The sequence below is a fragment of the Hyperolius riggenbachi genome, chromosome 5 (genome assembly GCF_040937935.1).
Source record: "Hyperolius riggenbachi isolate aHypRig1 chromosome 5, aHypRig1.pri, whole genome shotgun sequence".
Taxonomy (NCBI): domain Eukaryota; kingdom Metazoa; phylum Chordata; class Amphibia; order Anura; family Hyperoliidae; genus Hyperolius; species Hyperolius riggenbachi.
Window position 1 is genome coordinate 334,528,525 of NC_090650.1, and position 13,801 is coordinate 334,542,325.

The 13,801-nt window shown below is 42.8% G+C and overlaps 1 protein-coding gene across 1 annotated transcript in view; it reads left to right on the top strand.

Moving 5' to 3' along the window:
• SPIDR (scaffold protein involved in DNA repair) overlaps nucleotides 1-13,801 on the top strand; it is a 651,436-nt gene that overhangs the window by 483,331 nt on the left and 154,304 nt on the right. The window lies entirely within an intron of this gene.

The window sequence follows — 13,801 nt, forward strand, 5'->3', positions numbered from 1 at the left end:
CAGATTAAAGCTGGCCACTAATGATACAATCTTTTTCATCCAATCTTACCATTTCTATGTAATATAAGGTGACTGCCTAAATTATCCGTTCAATATATCACTCAGTTTACCCTTGTATTACATCGATTTGGAAAAATTGGATGAAAAAGATGGTATCATTAGTGGCCACCTTTAGATCAGAGATCTGTTTGCCATATCATATGGCAATCTAACTGTCAAGTTTCAGTGAAGTAATAATTGTACTCCTCTTTGCTCTATCCATGCAGGGGGAGAGGGTGATGCTGTACCAAAACTCTGTTGGACACAGGGATACATTTCCCATGATCATTATTAGCAGTGACTATTTACTGCCAGGATTCAGACAACACTGAATCCTTATAGCTGATATCAATTTGCAATTCTGCAACAATGGAATTAAAATCACAGTAGCTAAATTATTAACCACCTTGGCGGTAATGACGAGCTCAGCTCATCCATTACCGCCGCAGTGTATTTCTCAGCCCCTGGAGGGTCTTTCTGGCCCAAATTTTCGGAGGGGGTGTAGCTAGCACTTGGCTAGCTACATCACCCCTCCAATCGCCGGCAGCCCACTTTGATCTCCCGGATCGCCACACTTTTTGCTTTTTAGCTCACTTTTTTAGCTCAGTCTGGGCAGGAGGAGGTTACTAGCCAGAGATTTCAGAGGCAGAGACGAGGAGGGAGGAGGAGAGGGGAGTGAAGTTTTCACAGGTTGAGGGCTGGAGATGCACAGCAGCTTGCCTGTGTGTAATGTGACAAACAGAACATGGCCGCTCTCATTGTATCACAGGAATAAATAATCATAAACTGTTGAAGCTGTTCGCAGCTAGATTTGATGTGTAAACTATCTAAACTTTAGATAGGATATATAGACAAGTTACTTGTTATAGTTAGTTTTCCATCTCTAATCCGCTTTAAATTGTGTGAGCTTTTTATAAACTCTGCCGTACTGCCACAGTATATAAATAACACCCCGCTTCCTTGTCATATTCATTAGCCCATTAGATAGAATGTGGGGGGAAGGGGGGTGTTTTGCTACCTTAACCACTTCACCTCCAAGGGTTTTTAACCTTAAAAACCAGAGCAATTTTCACCTTTCAGCACTGCGTCCTTTCATCTGCCAATAACTTTATCAGTACTTATCACACTGAAATTATCTCTTCTTTTTTGCCACCAATTAGGCTTTTTTTGGGTGGTACTTTTTGCTAAGAATTATTTTATTCTTACTGTATTTTAAAGGGAATAATAAGAAAAAATGGAAAAAAAAATATTTCTCAAGTTTTCAGCCATTATACAGTAGTTTGAAAACTTTCCCTATGGTGCCAATATTTTATATGGAAATAAAGGTGCATTTTTTCAAAAAGTAACAGTAACAAACCCTCTTCACATACATATTAAAAAAAAAAGTTCAGTCTCTAAGGCAACTATTTTTTTTATTGTATTTTTTATACAAAAGTTTTATTTGGGTAACTATGGGAGAGTGTGGGAGGTAAGGGAATAATTTTAAATGTATGTATAGGTCTTTTTATTAAAACAAAGTGCATAGGTGTAATTTTAACATTTGGCCACAAGATGTCCTCGCGCATTACGTTCCTGTGGGTACTATTAGTACACAAACAGGAAGTAATGCATGGACATGTTACTTTCGTTTTTGAGAATGACAACGGCATCTCATTGATACCGGTGATCATTGACATGGGGACTTAAAACAATGAATGAGTGCGGGAGTGAGCGGTAGTGTAGGGCAGCAAGGGATGAATATCTACGTCCCTGAGAGCTGTATAGGGATTTTGCAGGGACGTAGATACTTGTCCCGGGGGAGGGGAAGTGGTTAAAAGAAAAGACACAGACAACGGGAGCCCAGATAGTGTAATATGTTCATAATAAAATGGATGTGAGATTATCAAGTAAAGGGCTACTCACAAAAGGAGTTGCAGCAGGGGCAACCAACTACTTGAAGCAGGTGGAGACAATAAACCTGAGTCCAGGCAAAACTGGATGTGGTCCTTCTCCTTGGTAAAAGGAAATGATTGTCACAGTGGTATGAGCCACCTGACACTAATAAGGACCCAATAACACACCGGTATGGGCAAGCACCATCACTGCATAAATCAACAAAAAATAGCGGGGTAAAACCACATGGGTCAAATAACACAAATATAAGCAATAAAGCCTCTAAGTACACTCAGGATGTGCAGAATGGTGGAAAATTGTTATCTCGTTTCCTTCACCCTTGTGCACTTTTTTTCTCTGCTGTGGGACATATCACTGTGCAATACTGATCGATCACACTTGTATATGGTATCTCTTGTAGGGATCTTGGCACTTGGGTTCCTATATTCTTTTGCTCCCCCTGTGGGACATTCTCACACTTATGTACTATACTATTTCATCATACTTTGGTGTCTTTATCTGATACCGCACGTGTTCTCTCTGTTCTCACCTTTTCTATTCCTTGTGGTGGTTTTTTCCACCTACAGGTTTTTATATTTCATATAATTATATATTTTTGCATCATTATATTTATTATTCACTGTATCATCTTGCCTACCGTAAATGGTCAACACTATTAGCACTTTGACACTTTATTCCCTCTTTTGGGACCCTGTATGGATTATTGTTCATTGACTATGTATTGTTATATGTGCCCTGCCTCCACATACAATTGATTTTAAGTGTTTTTATGCAACTTTTCAATAAAGATGTGATATACTTTGGCCTTTATCAGTTTGGTGCGGTTTATTGGTGGTCTTTCCTTCGCTAGACCAATAAGGACCCCTCCAACCTCAAAGGGATGGGTGGTTAATAGCACAATAGGGGTAGCGAGGTGTCCAGATACGGCTAAAACTAGGCTAAAATCAATGAAAAAGGTGATGTGGCTTACCCCAATTACCTTACATTGATGAAAGCCACCTCACTGTTTCCATTTTTATTGATTTTAACCTAGTTTTATTTAAATTTGGGTGCCTCTTTACCCCTATTGCGCTTTGGATAGAATGATCACAGTGATCTAAATCACATTTTTTATATTTTTCAACTGAATAATAGTGGAAAATAGTTTCCACAAGTTCATGTATGGGACCCTTTGATGACGTGGAATAGGACTTTCCACCAGGAACGTGAAAACATAGGTGTCAGATACAGATGCCGAGCACATTGTCCTATTACAGAATATAGATAAGGTATGTTAAGTGAAATGATTCAGTAAATGTTAGATAGGACGGAATGTTAGAAACAGATGCTCAGCACATTGTCTTCCTAAAGATTAGAAATAAGGAACGTTGAGTTACATAAATGACCATGCAGGCATAGATCTCCAACCAATGTGGCAAACAAATCAATCCCACTCTGATCAGACTCAGATCAGAGAGGGATTGAGGCTTGGTTCACAGTGGTCAGTTGCATAATGAACACGTTATAACGTGTGTGAACTGCAATGGAGACAGGACATAGACTTAAAGAGGATCTGTAATTTAAAAAACTTCCTCTGGGGGATACTTACCTCGGGAGGGGGAAGCCTCTGGATCCTACCTAACAAGGCTTCCTCCGTCCTCCTCCATCCCTTTGTTAGCCTGCCCGGGTCCCCCAAAGTGCGGCGAGGTAAATGTTTGTGTACCTCGAGCCTGCGCATGCGTAGTAGCCGCTCTTCCTTCGGGTTAAGGCAGAAATAGCCAAACCCAATTGATCCACTCTACTGCGCAGGCACGAGTCCTTTTGCGCCTGTGTAGTAGAGCAGACACGATCGGGTTCGGCTATTTCTGCCTAGCCCAAATGAAGAGCCACTACTGTGCCTGCGCAGGATCGCAGAGAGGTAAATAAATCAAGCCTGTTGGGGGAGGATTCGGGGGAGCCAGCACTGGATTCCCTGCAGCTACAGGGATGGGGGAAGCTTCATTGGGACCCTGAGGCTTCCCCCTCCTGAGGTAAGTATCCCCCAGAGGGGTTTTATTTTATTACAGAGTATCTTTAAATACAAAGCCCACATGCAGCGAGTTAGACTAATGTGATCAGTTACACTGCAGTACTGTGAACAGGCCCATAGAATTATATTCGCAGTGAGATGACATGCAGAATTATTCTGCAACACAACTTAGCACTGTGAACAGGGCCTCATTCCATCCATTCATTGCACACAGATTTTTCAATAATGTGATACAGTACAATGGTATGAGTCGTCGATCTTCCACCACTCTATTGCCTCATCTGATGAACCAAAATGTTACATCTCATCGTAGTTTTGATGAAATTTTAGCTGAAAATGTATCAAAATTACGATTAATGCAGCAAGTATTGTTATAGAATTCTAGCAGACTCTATAAAAGTGATTGAATCTGCCAAGGAAAATTGGTGTGTGTATGGCCTGCTTTACTATGTGTTTCCAACCAATCTGTATCGCTGTGAGTACTGCCCTGGTGCTGTGAAACACCCACATTTGTCAGGTGCAGGTCATGTTTTGTATAGAGTTGCAGGCTGCTACCAAACTAGTTTTCAGTTCTGGATAATATTGCCAAGTTGGGCAAAACTACCTTAACCACTTGAGGACCACAGCCTTTTCGCCCCTTAAGGACCAGAGCCTTTTTTTCCATTCAGACCACTGCAGCTTTCACGGTTTATTGCTCAGTCATACAACCTACCACCTAAATGAATTTTACCTCCTTTTCTTGTCACTAATACAGCTTTCTTTTGGTGCTATTTGATTGCTGCTGCAAGTTTTATTTTTTATTATATTCATCAAAAAAGACATGAATTTTGTAAAAAAAAAAAAAAAAGACTAACTTTCTGTGCTGACATTTTTCAAATAAAGTAAAATTTCCTATACATTTGAGCGTGAAAGTTATCCTGCTACATGTCTTTGATAAAGAAAAAAAAAACATTCAGTGTATATTTATTGGATTGGGTAAAAGTTATAGCGTTTACAAACTATGGTGCCAAAAGTGAATTTTCCCATTTTAAAGGGACTCCGAGCAGTGCAGAAACTATGGAAAGATGCATATCATTTTAAAGCTCTCGTTCTGCTCTTTCCAATGATATATAAACCGCCACCCTACGCCTTTTAGTTTTCGCTATTTTCGCGATTGAAATTGCCGTGCCCGCGAATTGCCCCCCAGTGTCAGCAGCTCCATTCAGCAGAATGGAGCTGCTGACTTTAGGGAAAAGTCGCCCTGTGTAATACAAGTAACTATGGAAAGATGGATATCATTTTAAAGCTCTCTTTCTCCTCTTTCTGGCAACACCTAAATCGTCGCCCTACGCCTTTTAGTTTTCTCTATTTTCGCGATTGAAATCGTGGCCGCGGCAATTTCAATCGCGAAAACTAAAAGGCGTAGGGCGGCGGTTTATATATCATTGGCAAGAGGAGAAAGAGAGCTTTAAAATGATATGCATCTTTCCATAGTTTCTGCACTGCTCGGAGTCACTTTAAAGCATCTCTGACTTTTCTGACCACCTATTATGCAGGAGAACAGAGGCGCCAAAAGGATAGAAGGAAGCTAAATGAGCTTAAAAAACAAATTCTTGGTAAATCGAGGAGGTAGTGGTGGACTTACCTCCTCCAAGTAGACACACAACGACTGTAGTAAACACAGTCAATATATTTTATTTATGAACTCCAAATATGCAACGCGTTTCGCAGGTTTGATCCCGCTTCATCAGGCAATAACAACGGAGCAATAGCATATGTGGTCAGTAGAAGAGCCAGGCACCTCTGGCTCTTTCACGGTTTATTGCTCAGTCATACAGCCTACCACCTAAATGAATTTTACCTCCTTTTCTTGTCACTAATACAGCTTTCTTTTGGTGCTATTTGATTGCTGCTGCGAGTTTTATTTTTTATTATATTCATCAAAAAAGACATGAATTTTGTAAAAAAAAAAAAAAAAAGACTTTTTTAACTTTCTGTGCTGACATTTTTCAAATAAAGTAAAATTTCCTATACATTTGAGCGTGAAAGTTATCCTGCTACATGTCTTTGATAAAGAAAAAAAAAACATTCAGTGTATATTTATTGGATTGGGTAAAAGTTATAGCGTTTACAAACTATGGTGCCAAAAGTGAATTTTCCCATTTTAAAGGGACTCCGAGCAGTGCAGAAACTATGGAAAGATGCATATCATTTTAAAGCTCTCGTTCTGCTCTTTCCAATGATATATAAACCGCCGCCCTACGCCTTTTAGTTTTCGCTATTTTCGCGATTGAAATTGCCGTGCCCGCGAATTGCCCCCCAGTGTCAGCAGCTCCATTCAGCAGAATGGAGCTGCTGACTTTAGGGAAAAGTCGCCCTGTGTAATACAAGTAACTATGGAAAGATGGATATCATCTTAAAGCTCTCTTTCTCCTCTTTCTGGCAACACCTAAATAGTCGCCTTACGCCTTTTAGTTTTCTCTATTTTCGCGATTGAAATCGTGGCCGCGGCAATTTCAATCGCGAAAACTAAAAGGCGTAGGGCGGCGGTTTATATATCATTGGCAAGAGGAGAAAGAGAGCTTTAAAATGATATGCATCTTTCCATAGTTTCTGCACTGCTCGGAGTCACTTTAAAGCATCTCTGACTTTTCTGACCACCTATTATGCAGGAGAACAGAGGCGCCAAAAGGATAGAAGGAAGCTAAATGAGCCTAAAAACCAAATTCTTGGTAAATCGAGGAGGTAGTGGTGGACTTACCTCCTCCAAGTAGACACACAACGACTGTAGTAAACACAGTCAATATATTTTATTTATGAACTCCAAATATGCAACGCGTTTCGCAGGCTTGATCCCGCTTCATCAGGCAATAACAACGGAGCAATAGCATATGTGGTCAGTAGAAGAGCCAGGCACCTCTGAGGTGCCTGATGAAGCGGGATCAAACCTGCGAAACGCGTTGCATATTTGGAGTTCATAAATAAAATATATTGACTGTGTTTACTACAGTCGTTGTGTGTCTACTTGGAGGAGGTAAGTCCACCACTACCTCCTCTATTTACCAAAAATTTGGTTTTTAAGCTCATTTAGCTTCCTTTTATCCTTTTGGCGCCTCTGTTCTCCTGCATAATATTAAGTCCACCCTGGGTGGAGGGTTGAACCCCCTTTTTCTCATCTACAGAGAGCGACTTCTTATTCCTGAGTGGGGTCAGGAAAATCTCCCTACCTGCCTTTACAATGGATGCCTAATGGTAACCCTGGTTTGTGAGTATTAATATTTACTCTATCTAGTAACCATTTACCAGTACATATTACACTATTGGGGCTCTTGGTGTTCCTTGTTTTTATTTTTTTTCTGACCACCTGTCATGTTTCATGAGGTGCTAAAATTCCCGGATAGTATAAATACCCCCCAAATGACCCCATTTTGGAAAGAAGACATCCCAAAATATTCAGTGAGAGGCATGGTGAGTTCATAGAAGATTTTATTTTTTGTCTCAAGTTAGCGGAAAATGACACTTTGTGACAAACTTGCGACAAAAAAAAATGAAATCTGCCACGGACTTACTATGCACCTCTTTGAATACCTTGAAGTGTCTACTTTCCAAAATGGGGTCATTTGTAGGGTGTGTTCACTGTCCTGGCATTTTGGGGGGTGCCTAATTGTAAGCACCCCTGTAAGGCCTAAAGGTGCTCATTGGACTTTGGACCCCTTAGCGCAGTTAGGCTGCAAAAAAGTGCCACACATGTGGTATTGCCGTACTCAGGAGACGTAGTATAATGTGTTTTGGGGTGTATTTTTACACATACCCATGCTGGGTGGGAGAAATATCTCCGTAAATGACAATATTTAGATTTTTTTTTTTACACACAATTGTCATTTACAGAGATATTTCTCCCACTCAGCATGGGTATGTGTAAAAATACACCCCAAAACACCTTATACTACTTCTCCTGAGTACGGAGATACCACATGTGTGGCACTTTTTTGCACCCTAACTGCGCTAAGGGGCCCAAAGTCCAATGAGTACCTTTAGGATTTCACAGGTCATTTTGCGACATTTGGTTTCAAATTACTCTTCACGGTTTAGGGCCCCTAAAATGCCAGGGCAGTATAGGAACCCCACAAATGACCCCATTATAGAAAGAAGACACCCCAAGGTATTCCGTTAGGAGTATGGTGAGTTCATAGAAGATTTTATTTTTTGTCACAAGTTAGCGGAAATTGATTTTAAATGTTTTTTTTCACAAAGTGTCATTTTCCGCTAACTTGTGACAAAAAATAAAATCTTCTATGAACTCACCATACTCCTAACGGAATACCTTTGGGTATCTTCTTTCTAAAATGGGGTCATTTGTGGGGTTCCTATACTGCCCTGGCATTTTAGGGGCCCTAAACCGTGAGGAGTAGTCTTGAAACCAAATGTCGCAAAATGGCAGTGACAGGGAGTGATTGATGGGTGATTGACAGGTGATCAGTGGGTTATTACAGGGAAGAACAGATGTAAATAATGCACTGGCGAATTGATAAGGGGGGGTCTGAGGGCAATCTGAACGTGTGATTGGGTGCCCGCAAGGGTCAGATTAGGGTCTATTATGATGGGTAACAGTGACAGGTGGTGATAGGGGGTGATTGATGGGTAATTAGTGGGTGTTTAGAGGAGAGAACAGATGTAAACACTGCACTTGGGAGGTGATCCGATGTCGGATCTGCGGGCGATCTATTGGTGTGGGTGGGTGATCAGATTGCCCGCAAGGGGCAGGTTAGGGGCTGATTGATGGGTGGCAGTGACAGGGGGTGATTGACAGGTGATCAGTGGGTTATTACAGGGAAGAACAGATGTAAATAATGCACTGGCGAATTGATAAGGGGGGGGTCTGAGGGCAATCTGAGCGTGTGGGCGGGTGATTGGGTGCCCGCAAGGGGCAGATTAGGGTCTAATCTGATGGGTAACAGTGACAGCTGGTGATAGGGGGTGATTGATGGGTAATTAGTGGGTGTTTAGAGGAGAGAACAGATGTAAACACTGCACTTGGGAGGTGATCTGATGTCGGATCTGCGGGCGATCTATTGGTGTGGGTGGGTGATCAGATTGCCCGCAAGGGGCAGGTTAGGGGCTGATTGATGGGTGGCAGTGACAGGGGGTGATTGATGGGTGATTGACAGGTGATTGACAGGTGATCAGTGGGTTATTACAGGGGGGATAGAGGCATACAGTACACAGGGGGGGGGGGGGGTGATCAGGAGAGAGCAAGGGGCAGTTTAGGGTTAAAAAAAAATAGCGTTGACAGAAAGTTACAGGGAGTGATTGATGGGTGACTAGGGGGGTTATTGGGTGCTAACAGTGGTTTGGGGGGTGGGCAGGGGGGGTCTGAGGGGTGCTGTGGGCGATCAGAAGGCGGGGGGGGGGGGGAATCAGTGTGCTTGGGTGCAGACTAGGGTGGCTGCAGCCTGCCCTGGTGGTCCCTCTGACTTGCGTCAGGGAGTGAATGACAAAACCGCTCTGGAAAAGCGCTTTTACCAAAAACGCAGCTCGCAGGGGAGCGCCGGGAGGGGGAAAAGCGCACAAAACGCAAAATGCTTGTGTTTGCGTTTTTGTTTTTAGGTGTGAATGAGGCCTCAGTGTGCCTTATCTGTTGTGCTTTGAGCACGCTGGTTGTTGCAGTTCCACTGTGACAACGCATCTGTGTGGACAATCTCTGCTGGTTGGTGTTAGCTTTGAGTGCCTGCCCATTTCTATTGTATGCAAATGATAAATGAGTATTATTTTATTTATTGTATTTATAAAGTGCCAACATATTACGCAGCGCTGGACATTAGTTTAGGTTACAGACAATATTTAGGGGTGACATATAGCAATATGACAATACATGAATACAAGAAAGACCACAGTATGAGTACAAGGTAATGCTTAGTCAGTCACTGGATGGGAGCATGGAGATTAGGCAAGTTAGGTTCACTCAGATGCATAGCATGGGTGCACAGTAATGGAGGTGCATGATCAGGTAGGACACAAAAGGAGGAGGACCCTGCCCAAAGGCTTACAATCTAGATGGAGAGGTAAGGACATGAAAAGTAGGGGACCAGAGTTCAGCTGCGGGTTTAGAGCACTTGTGAGGGGTAGTAGGCCAGAGAGAAAAGGTGAGTTTTGAGGGCTTTCTTGAAGATGTTGAAGGAGGGGGCTGCCCTAATGGGTGGAGGTAGGGAGTTCCATAGTGTTGGAGCAGCTCTTGAGAAGTCCTGGAGGCGTGCATGGGACTGGGTGATGCGGAGGGCGGTTAGGCGAAGAGTATGCTAAATGCTTTAGATTAGGTACACACTGTTTGATAATGAATATACATCCACATGTTTACCGTACAAATGCATAACAGGATAAAAAATAAATACATAAATGACAGCAGCTATTGCTAAGATATCAAGACATCTAAAAGAGATACCAGCTACAGTATTTTACCCTTCTTCATTCAGGGCTCAGCTGATAACTGTCTGAGGCTTGGTTGACAGTAGGACATTGCACTGCAATGAAAAGTCTAAACATTTCATTGCCTGTATCCTTTACTGTACCTACCTAAATGCGACAGTAACGCAGTGTTAATGTGTGTTACCACTTCCTTCTTTGGGGGGTGCGCTGTAATGTTACATAGTTATTTGGGTTGAAAAAAGACATGTCCATCGAGTTCAACCAGAAAATAAAGTACAACACCAGCCTGCTCCCTGTTGATCCTGAGGGAGGCAAAAAACCCTTGCAAGGCATGTTTTTCCCACCATCTAAATACCTTCTGTTTTAAAGGAGTCCTGAAACGGGAAAAAAAAGTATGATATGATGAATTGTATGTGTAATATGGACAATGAGTAGAGCATTAGTAGCAAAGAAAAGTCTAATATTTTTATTTTCAGTAATATACTGTATGTAGCTTTTTTTTTTTTATAACATTACTTCATTTTGTCATATTTGCAGTTTACAAACCACAAAACAGAGCAGAGCTAATGACCCTTTGAGCTTTTTTGCAGAAAAACCTTTTCTCAACCTGTCTCTAAGGGTCTGTTCTCACTGGGGCGATTCCCACTAATCACCAAAGCGCTAGTGCTTACTAACTTAATGGCAGTAATCTCACTGCCGCAATTGACGCCAATCACGGGTGATTTGCGGCAAAACGCGGTGCATACAGTGCCTAAAAGGTGCTGATCTCGATCACTTGGGAATGGCAAGAGTGCACAGTGATTTTACCGAATTTATCGTGGTAAAATCACCAGCCATCGTGGTAAAATCACCAGTTCACAAGTGTGAATGGGTCCTTAGTTGTTTAAGTGCTTCAGAAAGCAAGACTGTATTTGACCCAAGTTGGGTCGATGAGCTCAGAGAAGCTCTTTTGCATAGATAACAACTGAAGTTTCTTAAAGCGGACCTGAAGATCCTTAAAAAGAAAAAAAAGTTTTTCACTTACCTGGGGCTTCTGCCAGCCCCCTGTAGCCGTCCTGTGCCCGCGCATACCTGGAACGATCCTCTGGTCCCCCAAAGTAGCTCGCTTCCTCTTTCCGCAGGCGTCATGGCAAGGGGTATGCGCGGGGGGGGGGGGGGTGGAGGTCAGGTACAGTGAGGAGAGTTTTGGAATCCAGGGGTCCCCATGACAATTTCACAGGGGAGGGGGGGGGGGCATTAGGGCTGTTGTTACACCCCTGGCTGCTTACCACCTCACTCCATACCTCTTGCACCCACACCTCATCCCCTTAGAATGTAAGCTTGGATGGTCACAGCCCTTCCTCCTATTGTACTCTGTTATTGCTGTATCACCCACATTTCTTTATGTGCTGAAATGTAAATGGCATGAACAAAAAAAGATGCTTTAACTAATTCCTGTTGCTAAATGACTCTTCTACACATATTATGGGATAGTTTGGCCCACTCTTCCATAGCAAATCATAAAACACCTTTTCAGTGAGCGCTAAGAGAACCAACAAATGTGTCCATGTCCGCACACCACAAGGTGTATTTAAAGCCCTTTTCCACTAGGGCAAATTTTAAAGCGGATCCGAGATGAAAAACTAACTATAACAAGTAACTTGTCTATATATCTTATCTAAAGTTTAGATAGTTTACACAACAAATCTAGCTGCAACAGCTTCAAAAGTTTATGATTATTTATTCCTGTGATACAAGGAGGGTAGAGATGTCGGTGAACGGTTCCCGAACCGTTCGCCGGCGAACTCACCCTATACTACTTCCGGGTCGCTATTACCCGGAGTAGTACGGCTGCGCCAGCCCGGCGGTGCAAGTCCCATATCGCGTGACGTCACGCTCATGCACAGAGAGTGCCCGGCAACAGGCGCGCGATCAAGGACACGCACCGTCGGGCCGGTGCAGCCGTACTACTCCGGGTCATAGCGACCCGGAAGTAGTACAGGCACATAGAGATTCGCCCGCGAACAGTTCGGGCCATCTCTAAATGAGAGCAGCCATGTTCTGTTTGTCTCATTGTCACAGGCTGAGGGCTGGAGATGCTATCAGCTTGCCTGTGTGTAAATCCAGTCCCCTCTCCTCCTCCCTCCTCCCCTCTGCCCCTGAAATCAATGGCTAGTAACCTCCTCCTGCCTAGACTGAGCTCCCATAAGCCCTTGCTACAGTGCCAAAGCACAAAAGGAGCTGTGGTCGAGGCTTGTTTAGTTTATTCGGAATCACTTAATACACTCAGACCAGTTGCAGTTGAAATTTGATTTTTATGGTGACAATACCGCTTTAAAATCGGATTACGCCTGGTTGACAATTGCAACAGCACTGTTATGATCGTGTAAATCGTGGTGCTGTTTTTACACTAGTGCGATTCGTTTTTTACCAAATCGCAATGCTACTGCACTGCTACTGCCTACTAAGCATGCCCCTAATAGCTGCAGCTATCACGCGAGTCCGACAGAGAAAAAGTGCTATATAAATGTTGGAATTATTATTATCCAACTGATCGCAGCAAAATCATGGGTACTATTCCGTTAGCCGGACGCAACCACCAGGTGGCGTTAATTATTATTCCCCCTCCAGACCGCCATGGATAGTAGGGAAAGATGTAACTGGTGGAGTTTTATCGCCACCTAGGGGATGCGCACGGCTAACGGAAAAGAACCAAATCATGGTATTGGAAATGGGAGGAAACACAATTGCAGTACAATTACGCATGCAATCGCATTACCTTGTGGAAAGGACCCTTAGCAGTGGCTGGATAGTGTTATAGGCTCTGCCTCTGACATGGGAGACCCGAATTCAAATCTCTGTCAGTAAGCCACCACCTATTCAGTAAGGAGACTAAGCCACCACCTATTCAGTATGGAGACCTTGGGCAAGACTGCCTAACACTGCTACTGCCTATTGAGTGCACTCTAGTGGCTGCCTCGCAAGCGCTTTGAGTATAACAGGAGGAAAGGGCTATGCAAATACTGCAATTATTATTATTATACAACTAAGTCTGCATTGTCATTATTTGTCCATTTTGTTAAATATTTACATATTTATTATACAGTGCAACACAGGATGTTCACTGGTTAAGGGTTCCGCCTTTGACATGGGAGACCAGGGTTCGAATCCTGGCTAGGTCAAGTACCTATTCAGTAAGGAGTTCAAGGCAAGACTCCCTAACACTGCAGGGTGGCCTCCTGAGCGCGTCCCAGTGGCTGCAGCTCTTGAGCGCTTTGAGTCCGACAGGAGAAAAGCGCTATACAAATGTTCGGATTATTATTATTATTATTAACAACTCTGATGTGTTATTTCATGTAAAGTGTTATTTTAGCTTTGCTATCAGACAAATGCTGAACAAGCCAAGATCCTTGTTTATCAATAAAGCTGAAACATGGATTATGGATTGCTGATAAGAATCAGGATAATATAAAGGGGTTA